At 46.0% G+C, this 13,443-nt stretch overlaps 1 long non-coding RNA gene across 1 annotated transcript; it reads right to left on the bottom strand.

The window, feature by feature from the left end:
- Positions 1–3,233: 3,233 nt before the first annotated feature.
- Positions 3,234–13,435, bottom strand: LOC135274177 (uncharacterized). Its single transcript, XR_010341960.1, has 4 exons — positions 13,333–13,435; positions 12,913–13,172; positions 4,560–4,676; positions 3,234–3,351 (listed from the first exon to the last, which is right to left on the bottom strand). It is a non-coding gene; the product is annotated as an uncharacterized LOC135274177 (long non-coding RNA).
- Between the last annotated feature and the right edge of the window lie 8 nt (positions 13,436–13,443).

Below are 13,443 nucleotides of genomic sequence, written 5' to 3'. Positions count from 1 at the left end.
CACTTTTCAGCTGGCCACAGCGTGTGTGTGTGTGTGTGTGTGTGTGTGTGTGTGTGTGTGTGTGTGGTGGGGGCGGGGCTATGAGAAACCCCAGATGAAACTGATCTCCTCTGGGCCCCAGGCAAGGATGGCAGCTGAAATTTAGCTTGAATACATGCAAGGTAAGATGGACAGGACAGCATGGACAGAGGCATGAAGACATGAAAACATGGCATCTTCAGAGAAGGGCAAGGGGCTTGCGGATTCTGGAGCAAGGCATGTGTAGGAGAGTGGTAGAGAGAGACTGGGACCAGGCTACAATGGGCCTTGTGCCCAAAGTAAGGATATTTGGATCTATGGACAATGAGGACCTTTGGGAGTTTTTGAGCTTAGGCAGGACAGAGTCAAATGAGCATTTATAAGATGTGCTTTGTTAGCACTTCCTCGGTTGTTGGTTTTTGTTTGTTTCACCGAGTCTCATTCTAACAACAATAACACAACTTGATAAACTCCTGAATATCTATCAGAAATCTCTTAGTTGCAAGTGACAGGAAACCAAACTCAAGTTAGGTGTGATTGTTTGAAAGTATGTCTGCAGGGCCAGGGGCAGTGGCTTATGCCTGTAATCCCAGTACTTTGGAAGGCTGAGGTGGAAGGATCACTTGAGGCCAGGAGTCCGAAACCAGCCTGCATAGTGAAACTCCATCTCTACAGAAAATAAAAAAGTTAGCCAGGTGTAGTGGTGCATTCCTGTAGTCCTAGCTACTCAGGAAGCTGAGGATTGCTTGAGCCCAGGAGTTTGAGGCTGCAGTGAGTGGTCATTGCACCACTGCACTCCAGCCTGGGTGACATAGTGAGACACAGTTAAAAAAAAGGAAGGAAGAAAGAAGGAAAGAAGGAAGGAAAAAAGGAAGAGAGAGAGGAAGGGAGGGAGAGAGGGAGGGAAAAGATGTCCGTAAATTCTTTGGTGCTCCTCCCTTCAAGTGGTAAAGGCTGATTCCCCTCCCTTTGAGTGCAGACTAGACTTGATAACTCATTTCTGACAAATAGAATAAGTGGGAAGTGACAATGTGTGATTCCAGAGACTAGGTCATAAAAGGCACAGAGGCTTACCCCTCACTGGCCCTCTCCTGGGTGGCTCTTCTGGAGGAAGCCAGCTGCCATGTTCTGAGCACTCCATCAGCCGAAGGACAGCCTGAATGGCAAGGAACTGAAGGCTCTGTCAAAAGACACATAGGTGGACCAGCATGTGATTTCACATCCTTCAGGCCTTGTCAAGCCTCCGGAGTCCTAGCTAACATTCAGTCTGAAATTATATGAGACCTTGAGCCAGCACCACCCCACTAAGCTGCTCCGAAATCCTTGACCTACACACATTGTGCAATAAGAAATGTTTGTTCTTTGAAGCCCCTAAGTTTTGCAGTAGTCTATTATGTAGCAATAGATAGCTAATACACCAGCTTAAGCAAAAAAGGGAACTAACTTGTGTACATAACTGTGGAGATTAGAGGTAGAGATAACTAGATACGAATCATCAAAAGATGTCAGTGGGGGCTGGATGAGGTAGCTCATGCCTGTAATCCCAGCAATTTTGGAGGTGAAGGCAGGTGGATCATTTGAGGTCAGGAGTTTGAGACCAGCCTGGCCAACATGGTGAAACCCTGTCTGTACTAAAAATCCAAAAAAAATTACCTGGATGTGGTGGTACACATCTGTAATCCCAGCTACTCAGGAGGCTGAGGCAGGAGAATCGCTTGAACTCAGGAGGTGGAGGTTGCAGTGAGCTGAGATCGTACCACTGCATTCCAGCCTGGGCAACAGAGTGAGACTCCATCTCAAAAAAAAAAAAAAAAAAAAAAATGTCACTGAGACTTGGTTTCTCTTCACCTCTTAGATGGGTCTTCTCTTGCATTGGCTTTTTTCTCAGTTTCCATGTGGTGACTTCTGAAAGGCCCAGGCTCACGTCATCCTTACTGCTAGGGAAGACTTTGTGCCTCTCTCCCAGGAGTGCCAGCAAGAGTCTCATTGTGGGGGTGGGGGAGGGGGAAGCCGGGTGCAGTGGCTCATACCTGTAATCCCAGCAAGTCCTTTGGGAAGCTGAGGCAAGAGGATTGCTCGAGACCAGCCTGGGCAACATAGGGACCTGATCTCTACAAAATATAAAAATAAATTAAGTGGGGCTGGGAACGATGGCTCACACTTGTAATCCCAGCACTTTGGGAGGCCGAGGTGGGTGGATCACTTGAGGTCAGGAGTTTGAGACCAGCTTGGCCAACATGGTGAAACCCTGTCTCTATTAAAAATACAGAAATTAGCTGGGCATCGTGGCACATGCCTATAATCCCAGCTACCTGGGAAGTTGAAGCACAAGAATCACTTGAACCTGGGAGGTGGAGGTTGCAGTGAGCCGAGATCATGCCACTACACTCCAGCCTGGGTGTCAGAATGAGAATCTGTCTCTAAATAAATAAGTAAGTAAATAAATAAATAAATAATCTGGGCATGGTGTGCATGCCTGTGATCCCAGCTACTTGGGAGGCTAAGGTGGTAGGATTGTTTGAGCCCAGGAAGTCAAGGCTGCAGTGAGCTGTGATAGCACCACTGCACTACCGCTTGGGTGACAGAGCAAGACCCTGCCTCGAAGAAAAAAAAGAAGGTTTCATTATGTGTCCTTCATTCTAATTGGGTCCCATGCCCTAACCCAATCGTTGTGCTCTGATTGGCTAGACCTTTCATTTGCCCAGCCCTGTCGACTAGGTGTGGGGTCAACTCTACTTGAAGCCCAGGTATTGGAGCAGGGGAGTTGCACTCCCAGAGGAATATCAAGTTATGGTTGCCAGGAGGGGGAAATGGTTGCCGGGCAGCAAAACAACAGGTATCTATTATACCCACATCTGCATTGTGCTTTTCCGTGTGTGTCTCATGTGCATTATTTCTTGCTAGCTACTGTAATCTCTTGGCTGCGCCTCATTTAAGACCTAAATGAGGTATTTTCTCACCTCATTTAGGTCTTAAATGCTACTACTCAACAAACCTTCCCTGAACACCCCATTTAAAATATGTAACCTCCCTCTACGTCTCCCCAAACTCTCAATTCCCCTTCTCTGCCATATATATATATATATATATATTTTTTTTTTTCCTTAGAGCCTAACACTATCACATTATTTTACTTCTTTATTTTCTTACCAGGCTCTCCCAATTGAAATGTAAGCTCCATGGGGTAGGGACTTGTGTCCATTCTGGTCACTGCTACATCCACTGTGCCAAAACAGTGTTTGGCACATAGTAGGTACTCAATAAAAAATAGTTGAATGAATGAATGCATGGTGCAGCCATCCTGTGAGGTAGGTGGGATGGAAGTGATTCTCTCTGTGTTATAGATAAGGACATTGAAATGTGAGAGAAGGATCCTGTTGGTACAAAGATTAAAAAAATTTTTTTAACTTTAATTGTTCAGTGCTAATGAGAAAACAGCAGAGGGAACTTGATGCATTACAGTGTGTTCTCATTAAGTGAAGGTTAAATGATGCCCTGATGCAGTAGTTCAAATAGAGAAAGTGGTAGGAGAATTGAGTCATTGCCTGGCACGTGGTGATACCGGCATGCCCAAGGCAGAAAGAACCACCTGCTTGATCACAGTCAGAACTAAATCATGCTGGGAGTAGCAATTTTGTTTCAGCAAATAGCAACAGTTACATTTAAATTAATGTGGCTAATTTGAATCTTACTGGTTTTATAGTTTCTTTTAAATAGAATTTGTAAGCTTGTTTTCATTTTATAGTTGATTGTAAGCCCCAAACCTTAAGAAGTTTCGTGCCTAGTTTTATGTTCATCCACATTTAAGGAACATTAAAATGAAAACTAAGTAACTTTGTGAGGGTTTGTATCCTTTCTAAAGGATCTTGCTTAGTATTCAAGGTAGAGAAACACTGTTTCAGAAGATTCAAATCCTCTTGTCACTGGTGATATAAAGGAGGAGTTGGAGAAAGATGTTCTTAGAACAGGGTTCAGGACTTTATCACCAGGAGCTTAAAGACTGTCTGGGGAATCCAGCCCTGTCATTCTGCAGATGAGTAATCTGAAACCCCGTGAGCTCAGGTCTCCTAACCTTATCCTGCTTCCCACATAACAATATCTGCCCCTAAAAGCTACCCCATCATTTCCATGGAAGTGATTTGGACAGAGTGACTTTTCTGAACCCTAGCTTGTAAGGCCAATGCTGTGTTGCAGGTTAGGCACTAAAGTGGGGGTTATTGATTCTTCCAGTCTATGAACATAATGAATCATCTTTCCATTTATTTAGGTCTTTATTTTCTCAACTGTGATTTGGGTGTGTTGCTCTGATTTTTGCTGGGAACAAGAGGTAGTTGGGGAAGAGCTCCAAGCCCTCCTTGGAGGTCCCAGGCTGAGCAGCTCTCAAGCCGGACTAGCTCTGCTCCCAGAGCTGACCTCAAGGTAGCCATCTAAGGTAGAGATTACTGAGGGTCCAGGTTGATTTATCCCTGGCATCTGGGGGAGATATATATGCCTGATCACCAGGGAAAAGAGTGTACCAGATAGGCCAGATATTCTCTCACTTGAGACCTGAGGGCTAGGCAGAGTATGGGAAGAACAGGAACTTTTCTGCCAGACTCTTATTAGAGATCCCACCTGAGGGAAACTGCTGAGTGTTTCCCTCCCTGTCTCACTGATTTCTGGTGGGAGGGAGAGGAATTGGCCCTACAGCTGACGGTTCCAATGAAGCAGAAGCTGGTGCAGAGGAATTCATCCTTGTGGCTGATGGCTGAGTGCTGCTGGCTGGGGCATGGGAAGGGGAACAGCCAACTCAATTTCACTACCACTAACTTCTCAGGAGGCCCAAGAACTTAGGAAGTGCTTGCGTGGACTATGGCGAAGGACTGGCCTACCCAAGCCTTCCATGGATTGATGGGGAAACGGGCAGTGAGATGGAATTTGGCCAATGCCATTTTTCATTCAGGGAATATTGAACTGGAGCACCTATGGTGTCCTAGGACCCGTGTTAGACTGAGTGGGAGAAAGAAGAGCGGTGAAGCTTCATAGAGACAGTGTGAGAGAAAATATGGACAAAGGACTAAAAGCAACGTATACTCTCTTAGTTACAAATGGTATGCTGTGGGCGTTCAGGGAAGGCAAGTCCATTAATTATATTTCTACTGGGACTGGGGACAAAACTGAGGTTTCTGGTTTCCCAAGCCCAAAACCAAAAAAACCATAGTGATTTATTTCGTACCTCCTTCTAACATTCTACAAACACTCTAATGACTACCATGCCCTGAGCTCTTAGGAAGAGCTCATAGGAGCCTATTACCCTTAGGCCGTAAGGTTAGAGAAGAACTCAGGACACAAGGAAGGCAATGGCTAGATCTCTGGGCGGGCGGTCCATAGTGCTTTTAGTTTCCAGAATCTCGCAGCTCCTGCTTGTCTATGTTTCTGCACAGGGCCTTGCATGGTCAGTCACCCACAGCAGGGTGGAAACGAAACTCATGAGCATTGAGGTGGCCTGCTGCATGCCAGGCATGGGGCTGGCACTCTCCCTTCTTTCTTTATGTCCCTTCATTTGTCAATCCAGTTTTTTTTTTTTTTTTTTGAGGTGGAGTTTCGCTCTTGTTGCCCAGGCTGGAATGCAATGGCGTGATCTTGGTTCACTGCAACCTCCGCCTTCTGGGTTCAAGTGATTCTCCTGCCTCAGCCTCCTGAGTAGCTGGATTTCTCCATGTTGGTCAGGTTGGTCTCAAACTCCTGACCTCAGGTGATCCACCTGCCTGGGCCTCCCAAAATGCTGGGACTACAGGCATGAGCCTCTGCACCCAGCCTAATCCAGTTCATTTTTATCCTCTCAGACTATGCCTGTTGGTGACTATCTGTTGGATGGATGACTTCTGGGGGAGGAAGCCTATGGCTTTGTACCAGGGAAACCATGAGGTTTGAGAGACTCCTTTGAATCTCCTGGCATTCTGCCTGGCCCAAAGTGGGTGTTCGATGAGTCTTCCCAGAACCCATAGACATAATCATTCCTCCTTTCCAAGGGAAGCTGGGTCATCTACTCCAGAGTAGGTTCTTTCAACAACAAAGCACCTATGGCTCTCTGAGTGACTCATTGCCAGCTGGCCTGTAGTGGCACAGCTGCCTGGAGGGCTGGTGATGAATTAGGCTGTGGTCTCAGCTGCTGCTGCTTAGTTGGGAGTTTCCTGTTCCTTGAGCAGTTCTGCAGAAAGACTCTGACTGGTAGAAGGAATTTCAATTCTCCTTGCCACTGACTTCAGCAAACTTCTTGAGTCTCAGTTCACGCCCACTGGTGTAACAAGAACTCTGGCAAGAACTGCCCACAATCTTCGTTCCTTTGTCATTGCATGCAGAGAGATGCCAAGGATGGATGAAAAAAGGACAATACAGGCTGAGCCTCTGAGGAGAAAAGAGTTGTATTGTTTCCCAGATGAATCTCTCCACTTTGCCCATCTTCCTTCACAGTCTAACCTCACTCCACTCTGGCTGGACACGTAATCCCAGGGATTTTTTTTTTTTTTTTTTTTTTTTAGACAGAGTCTTGCTCCGTCACCCAGGCTGGAGTGCAGTGGCGCTATCTTGGCTCACTGCAACTTCCGCCTCCCAGGTTCAAGCAATTCTCCTGCCTCAGCCTCCCAAGTAGCTGGGATTATAGGTGTGCACCCCCATACCCAGCTAATTTTTGTATTTTTAGTAGAGAAGGGGTTTCACCATGTTGGCCAGGCTGGTCTTGAACTCCTGATCTTAAGTGATCTGCTTGCCTGGTCCTCCCAAACTGCTGGGATTACAGGCATGAGCCACCACACCTGGCCTTTTGTAAGAGCTGTTTCTATTAAACTTTTAATTGAAAAGTCATATAAAGTAGACCTTTTTCAGCTTCTCACCAAAGCAAACCAAAACAAAACAGCTTCTACACAGGACCTAATAGCCTCCTCCCTAAACAATCATTCACTGACTATAGAGCATTAACTGTCTATTCTAAGACAGACGGGGCTACCTCTGTCTTGTCCACTCTTGTACTTTTATTTCCAGGACAGTGCTAGGCACAGAACACCTGCATGATGAGTATTTGTTGAATGAATGAATGAAATTTGGGGAATTAACAAAATATGTGTGCCATTGTCCCTTACCTTAAGCAGCTAATAAATTGAGAATTAATTGCTATTAGAATCAATGGTATCAGGAATGAGCATTTTTAATTCAGATTATCAATAAGCATATGAAAAGATTGAATCCATAAAAAGAGATCACTACTCATCCACCAAATGGTAAACTTTGAAGAAAAAAAAAAAAGGACAATACCAGGTATTAGGAGGATGTGGAGCAACTGAAATTCTCCCATCCTGCTTCTTGGAGAGTAAATTCTTACATCCAGTTTGAAAAAGTGTTTGCCAATATTTACTAAAGTGAAACATATGTCTACCCTATGACCCAGCAATCCTATTCTTTTTTTTTTTTTTTTTTTTTTTTGAGACAGAGTCTCACATTGTTGCTTGGGCTGGAGTGCAATGGCACGATCTCAGCTCACTGCAATTCTCCTGCCTCAGCCTCCTGAGTAGCTGAGATTACAGGCACCTGCCACCACTCCTGGTTAATTTTTTGTATTTTTAGTAAAGACAGGTTTTCACCATGTTGGCCAGGCTGGTGTTGAACTCCTGACCTTTTGATCCATCCACCTTGGCCTTCCAAAGTGCTGGGATTACAGGCATAAGCCACCACACCCAGCCTCTACTTTATTATTATTTTTTTAATTTGTATTTTTAATAGAGATAGGGTCTCATTATGTTGCCCAGGCTTGTCTTGAACTCCTGGACTCAAGTGATCCTCCTGCCTTGGCCTCCCAAAGTGTTGTGATTACAGGTGTGAGCCATCACACCTGACCAACAATTCCATTCTTAGGTATATACCCAGGAGAAATGCATGTGTATGTTCGCAGAAAGCGCACATAAAAATGTTCATAGTAGTTTTATTCATAAGCGTTCTAAATTGGAAACAATACCCATCAATGGGAGAACAGATATATTTCTTAGGATCTACTCATAAAATAGAATGCTAAACAACAAAAGCAAATTAACTACTGATACAAGCCACAATATAAATGAATGTTATAGACATTAAACTGAGAAAAAAAAAAAATCCAGAAACCAAAGTATACATACTGTGTTTATAAAAAGCTCATAAACAAAAGTGATCGTTGGTGATAGGAAGTCGGAAGAGTGGGCACCGCCATGAATTGGAAGTATAGAGTGGAAGAGGCATGAGAAAAACTGAGGTGCCAAAAACGTTTTATATCTTGACCGGAAAAGAGGTTATACGGGTGTAGACATCTAAAATTTTACTGAGCGATGTGTAAGATTAGTGTACTTGATTAGTACATTTTTGACTCTGTTATGTCCAATTTTAAAAAAAGAATGGATGTTATAAATATGCATATACTTTAGCATCCCTAAAGATTCAACACTTTTAGCAGCTTTGTTCTCTCTAAAAAGGCTTGTGTTATACTGAGACTAAAGTCCCCAGTATCATCTCACAGTGTGATGGCCATGAATGAGAAGATGGGTCAGTCCATTACCTTGGTCCATCCTCAAGGCCTCCCTTATTGAGAAGATAAGTTCATCAGTTATTGTTTCAATGCACTTCCTGACCATCTTCCCACACACTGTGGGCATCCTCATCCATTATAACTCCCCCTCCTCTCTTCTCAGATGAGGGTCTTTTTCTTTTCTTTTCTTTTTTTTGAGACCGGGTCTCACTCTTGTCACCCAGGTTGGGGTGCAGTGGTGCGATCTCCACTTATTGCAACCTCTGCCTCCCGGGCTCAAGTGATCCTCCCACCTCAGCCTCCCAAGTAGCTGAGACTACAGGTATAAACCACCATATCCAGCTAATATTTGTATTTTTAGTAGAGACAGGGTTTCACCATGTTGGTCAGGCTAGTTTTGAACTTCTCGGCTCAAGCAATCCACTTGCTTCGGCCTTCCAAAGTGTTAGGATTATAGGCATGAGCCACCATACCCAGCCAGATGAGGGGCTTTCTTCTTATTCAGTGGCTCATCCCTTAGCCTGTGTCCTTGAACCCATATGGTCCTATCTCCTCAAGAACTTTGTGCTGTTCCTCAACTACTTTCCTTTTTTTTTTTCTAGATAGAGTCTGGCTCTGTCACCCAGGCTGGAGTGCAGTGGCCCAGTCATGGCTCAGTGCAGCCTCAACTTCCCAGGCTCTCGCGATCCTCCCACCTCAGCCTCCCAAGTAGCTGGGACCACAGGTGCACTCCACCACGCCTGACTAATTTTTTGTATTTTTGGTAAAGATGGGTTTTTACTATGTTGTCCAGTCTGGTCTCGAACTCCTGAGCTCAAGTGATCCACCTGCGTTGGCCTTCCAAAGTTCTGGGATTACAGGCATGAGCCACTGCACCTGGCTCCCTCAACTTCCTTTTGCTTACATTTTCAGCTTTTTCCTCTTACTTAACTGAATTCTTCTTCTCAAACAACAAACAGCTCACATTTTCCAGTTTTAAGAGAAATCCTCCTTTGATCTCAGTACCTCCCTCTAGCTATTGCCCCTCTAGCTACTTCTTTTCCCTTCTATATTCACTGTTTCTATTTATTCACTCCTAATGTCTCTTTAAAACTTACAGCTTTTGCTACTCTGCCGAAATTCCATTGGCCAAGGTCACCAGTGAATTTTCAACTGTCATATCCAAGAACACTGTTTAGGCCTTACTTTCCAGACTTTTTGAGTATATCTGACATTGCCAATTCCTCGTACTTTGAAACCTTACTCCTTTGACCTCCACAACACCATATACTCCAGGCTCTCCTTGTTCCTGGATGACCATTTTCTTTGTTTTCTTCAGGGGTTCTTGTTCTTTGCTGTCCCTAAGTGTTGCTCTTCAGTGTTCTGCCCTCTTCTCATCTCCATCTGGGCATTCTTCATGGGTGGTCTCATGGTGTTAATATCATCCATATGCAGATGACTCTCAGCTCTTGTTTTGCCCGAGGTCAGGGCTATGCAGTCAAACTGCTTGCTGGACAATGGAATCTGGACATTCTAAGAGCACTCCAGATTCAGTGTATTCAAACTCAATCCATGATTCTGTTCCCAAATGTTTTCCTCTTCGGTTCTATCTCAACTGGTCATAGTGCCACCATTCACCAGATTATCTAAACTATAAACTGATGACTAAAGCAGGATTTCAACCTCAGCACTCTTGATATTTTGAGCTGGTTCTCTTTCTTTCTTTCTTTTTCTACTTTCTTTCGTTTTTCTTCTTTCTTTCTTTCTTCTTTCCTTTCTCTCTTTCCTTTTCTTTCTTTCTTTTCTGGACAGGGCATTGCTCTGTAACCCAGGCTGTAGTGCAATGGTGCAATCATGGCTCACTGCAGTCCTGACCTCCCAGGCTCAAGCAATCCTCCTTCCTCAGCCCCGCAGGTAGCTGAGACTACAGATTCACACCACCATGGCCGGCTAATTTTTGTATTTCTGGTAAAGATGGGTTTTTGCCACATTGCCCAGGCTGGTCTCGAACTCCTGACCTCAAATGATCCATCACCCTCAGCTTCTCAAAATGCTGGGATTACAGGCGTGAGCCACCGTGCCTGGCCTGGATAATTCTTTGTTGTGGAGTTGCTGTCCTATCCATTGTAGAATGTTTAGCAGCATCCCCAGCCTGGATCCACTGGATGCCAGTAGGAACCCACCAGTTGTCATAACCCAAAATGACTCCAGACATCAACAAATATCCCTTGTGAGGGGGAGCTGTTAAAATATCCTAGGGTTGAGAACCACTGGAGTTAAAGGCATGGGTCTGGAAGTCACATATACTGGTCCATTTTGGACTAGTTACTACCTCTCCGAGCTTCAGTTTGTTTTCTCTGTAAGACAGACACAACTCTCACCTCACAGGAGGAACTTAATACAGGTAAAGTACATGGGATCTCTCAACAAAAACACTTCTGTCTCCTCAGTCAAACTCCTAGGTCTCTCAGTTTTATCATCTAAGTATTTCTGGTCTATCCATGCTTCTCCATTTTGACCTGGATTATTGCAACAGCTTTGCAACTGGTGTCAAAGCTTCCAGCCAGCCTTGCTCCCCTTAGATCCACATGAGGCCTTCATGGTCTGGCTGCTGTGCACCTCTCTAGCCCCGTCTCTTGCCCCTCCCAGCCTTGGATTTCTAGTCCAGCCACATTGAGATGCTAGACATTCCTTTGTATACCATGCAGTTTCCTGTCCCTGTGCGTTAGCTCAGGCTGGTCCTTCTGCCTGGAATAACTTCCCACACTCTATCTGGCTGACTCTCATTCTTTAAGGTTCACTTAAGTTTCACCTCCTCCAAAAAGTTAAGCCTGGAGCCTCCTTTCTCACGGGGTTCAGTGCTTCTCCTCTGTGTTCCAACAATACCCTTGTCAGATCTCTCTCCTTCCATCTAACTCATGACATCATATTTTTGTTTCTGTGCCTGTCTGATGGGCTGTGTGGGACAGGGACTATGGCTTTTTCATCTCTATATACATAACATCTAGTACATTCCCTGACACACAGATGGTGCTCAGCAAATATTTATTGAGTGAATGAATGGATACAGCACTACCATTACCCTCTGTGTTAGGTTTAGTACTACAGTTTAGAAGCAGTGATAAAATAGTCCATAAATCAGCTGTCTCTGTGGCTCAGAAGCAGTGCTTCCTCAGCCAGGGGCTTCTGGAAGGCACAGTACTGAAGGGTAACCCTCACACAAATGTGTGTGGTTGATGAATGATGCGGCCAGCGACACCACCTGATATCTGCTTACAACAGCAGCGGTGGCTCTTCTGAGAATCAGGAGACACTTTCTTCCCCTTTTCCATGGGTGGCCTTTCAGGTATCCCTCATCGCCTGGAGAGAAGGTAGAGGACAAAGTCCAGTCCCTAATTCAGGGCCCTTCCTGTCAGTGATCTTCCTTCAAATCCTTCACTCACCTCTGAATTGACATATTTGCATTTTTAATTTTTAATTTTAATTTTTGCAGTTGATGCAGCCATTCCTTCTACAAATACAGTCCTCCCTTGATATTGGCAGGGTATTGGTTTCAGTATCCCCACGGATACCAAAATCTGAGGATGCTCAAGCCCCTCAGAGTCAGCCCAGGTATCTGCAGGTTCTGAAACCTGTGGCTATAAAGGGCCAAAGGCATATATGTATGTATATATTTTGAGAGTCTTGTTCTGTTGTCCAGGCTGGAGTGCACTGATGAAAATAGCCTCACTGCAACCTCCAGCTCCCAGGTTTAAGGGATTCTCCCACCTCAGCCTCCCAAGTAGCTGGGACTACAGGTGTGTGCCACCACACCCAGCTAATTTTTGTATGTTTAGTAAAGACGGGGTTTTGCCAAGTTGGCCAGGGTGGTCTCCAACTCCTGGGCTCAAGCGAGCCACCCCGCTCAGCCTCTCAAAGTGCTGGGATTACAGGCCTGAGCCACCGCCACTGCAGCCAGCCTCAAATGCATAAATTAAGCTCTACTATGTGCTGGGTGCTGGCGTGCAAGACTGGCTCATCTGTTGTTCACAATAGAGTGCATAACCTAGGAGAGGGTTATTTGCCATTGTTCTTCGGACCCCGGGGTCCCATAGAGGAGCCCACCAGAACGCGAGGCCTGCTCCTTCCCGGGCATCAGCGCGTTTGACTCTCCTCTTACCAAGCCCGGGGAGGGGAGTCCTGGCAGGTGGCAGGCAGAAGTTAGAGCTGTTTAGTCACTCCCGCCCTCCGTCCTCCTCCAAAGACAATAAGGTTTTGTTTGTCAGGCATAAGGTTACAGGATTGGCCTGCGGAGTCAAGCTCTTTTCCGCGCTCGGCTCTTTGAGCCTCAGTTTCCTCATCTGTCAGGTGTGTGCATGTGGGAGGGGGGCACGGAGTCGATTTACCTAGATCACTCAGGGTCCTCCCTTCCAGTTTTGAGAGTGATGTCGGGATGTCTCTGAGGGAGAGGGAGGACACCGCCAGGTGAAGGTAGTTTTGGCTGCACCAGCCCGCCGAGTGTGCTCGCGGGGACCGGCAGGGAATTCCAGGAGGTCCCGCTGTGGAGGGGTCCCCAGAGCTCGAGGGCGAGCTGGAAGGGTTCCTGTGGCGTGGCGGGAACGCTCGGTAGCCTCGGAGAGCAGTTTGCTGGCGAGAAATCGGGCTTCTGCAGGGCAGGGATCAGCCAGGTCTTGCTTTGTAGGGTAGGGTGGGGTGGGGTGGGGTGGGGTGGGGCTGGCCGGGGTTGGGGGAGACGGTGAAGTCATGAAATTCCCAAGAAATTCCTTTCCATTGCCCCACCCCGCCCCCTTTCCTAGGGTGCTGACCTGCCTAGACCCAGGTTTCCTGGGAAAGAGAAAACGAATGTTCTTTGGGTTTCCTCGCGTCCTTTCTCCAGCCTCCGCCCACCCCAGGGTTTGGAGCGCGCGTGGGAGCGC

The sequence above is a fragment of the Aotus nancymaae genome, unplaced genomic scaffold, assembly GCF_030222135.1.
Source record: "Aotus nancymaae isolate 86718 unplaced genomic scaffold, 86718_ANA_hifiasm-v0.15.2.pri h1tg000011l, whole genome shotgun sequence".
In the NCBI taxonomy this organism is placed as follows: Eukaryota; Metazoa; Chordata; class Mammalia; order Primates; family Aotidae; genus Aotus; species Aotus nancymaae.
Note: the sequence above shows the minus strand (reverse complement) of the source record. Positions and strands in the feature narration are given on the sequence as shown.